Source organism: Halyomorpha halys, unplaced genomic scaffold (genome assembly GCF_000696795.3).
Source record: "Halyomorpha halys isolate HHAL.00 unplaced genomic scaffold, Hhal_1.1 Scaffold1302.1, whole genome shotgun sequence".
Taxonomy (NCBI): domain Eukaryota; kingdom Metazoa; phylum Arthropoda; class Insecta; order Hemiptera; family Pentatomidae; genus Halyomorpha; species Halyomorpha halys.
In genome coordinates, this window is record NW_027105443.1 from 26,455 (window position 1) to 28,548 (window position 2,094).

Here is a 2,094-nt window from a genome sequence, read left to right on the forward strand (position 1 = left end):
GCAGGAATGGAGTTCCAGAGATATGGAGCTCGGGTAAAAACTGATTTATCAAACGCAGCAGTTCGGTGAGGTGGAGGGTAGATGTCAGATAAACGAGACCTGGTAGTACGGGATTGGACTGAGATTTTGAATCGCAGGTTTTCTAGGAAATAGGAGTCATGAAAGGTGAAGCAGTGCTGTCACGGAAACTTCCAGCCCATTTGTAGGACTGGCTAATCCTTCGCAGGAGAAGACATGAAAATTATGCAGGTGAAAATTACTTCTATTTGTGGCTGGAACTAAAACAAACAGCATTTCTGCCTATGGTACCTGGGCGTGCACAAGAATGGCAATCCAGAAGCCAGTCGCCTAGTTTTTTCAAAGGCAAGCGTAGGTTTTTTTTTTTTTTTTTCATCTATAACATAATAATTAAATGGAAGATTATTGATTGACCGTGTGTAAAGATGAAAGGAATATGGTCCGGGTGCGGTCAAAAAAAAAAACTCAAATAGTAGAAATATACTATTTTAATGAGCCAACGTTTCGCCCCACGTTGCAGGGCTTCTTCAGGGCTAAAAAAAGATACAAACACATAGTTACATAAGGAAAACAAAAACATAAGTGTAAAATAACAGGGGTATAAAATGTAAAAAAGTAAGATATAATAAGAAAAATTAAAGGTAGTAAATAGTAAATGTAAAGGGTAATAGTAACAAATAGATAACAAAAGAAATATTAAAGAACATACAAATAAACAGATGTAAAAAGAAAAAAGAATACAAATCAAATGATGAGACAGAATGCATACCTATTTGACTGCCGTCAAAAAATGTGATCACCATCATTTCAAACTCCTTTTAGAATAATTAATTTTATTCAGCAAAGTAAATGGACTCCCAAAACTTTTGGTTAAGGAAAGGAATTCATACAATTATGGCTCAGAAATAAAATGTAGGTTCTATGGAGGCAACTGTACGGGTTCATGATTCTCGATCTTAAACTCTTTAGGGGCACGGAGTTCATAGCCTGATTAATGTCAGGTATAAAGATATTTTATAGGTGTGATAGTTTGTTATTTTCCACACTAACAAAATAATGAATAATTTGAGGTCAAATAAGTTCGGGTAGGACGTTAAGCTTTGCTCCCTATTGAATACATTACATTTTAGATCTCAGTTCAAATATTCAATAATGGATTCTTTTATTGATTTTATGAAACACCATAATATCTGAAATCAGTTGGTTAGAGAAGACAATTTCTGTCTGTAATAATAAATTAAGGAATTAATCAGAAATAATAGAGAAATTAGACTTCCTACTAATTAACTTCTTTAATTAACTCTTAACATTATTAAATAGCATCTACATTAAATAGACATAACACTGCAGACATATTTATTCTACCTTATGTACAGAGGCCATATGAAGATAAATAAAAGGGTTTAATGTTCAGTGAGCCTCGCGGAGCATTAGGCTATACACGAACCAAATGCCTCTAGTGTAATAAAAAGCGTATCAGGGTGGATATAAAACAAACAATAACCGTAACAGAACGAGGACATTATGTGTCGAAATAGAGCCGGGGATGTGCTGAGCCTTGACCTCAAGAGGAGGCTGTGATCCGGTGACGTAGCCTTTACGGCGGGACTTACCTTGATCCGGATACCCTAAAAGGTTCCATTTGTCCGGGCGAGTCTTCGCAAAAGAAAGTACCAGTCAGCACCGATGATCGAAAACTATAGCCAATTTAATTTAGAAAGTAATTTAACCAATAGCCAATAATACGAGTTGGAAGTAACCTATATTCTAGCAATGACTATAAAACACCAAATAACAAAGTAAAGTGCATAACGGGAATTATTCACTACATTATGAAAACCACGTAATTAAATCTTTAATATTTGAGGCCCCTGCTGCTATGAGTGTTTAGTACAATTCCACAAACGTTTTTTAAATAAATAAAAAGTTTATAATGTCTGTAATATTTATTTATTATTATAATTTATAATTTGATGAAACACAATTGATCCACAAATAGACGTGTAGTCTAACACTTTGAATTGGATTTGAAAATGGGCAAGAAATAGTTCGAAAGGTCGTCCAATTCATCAATAA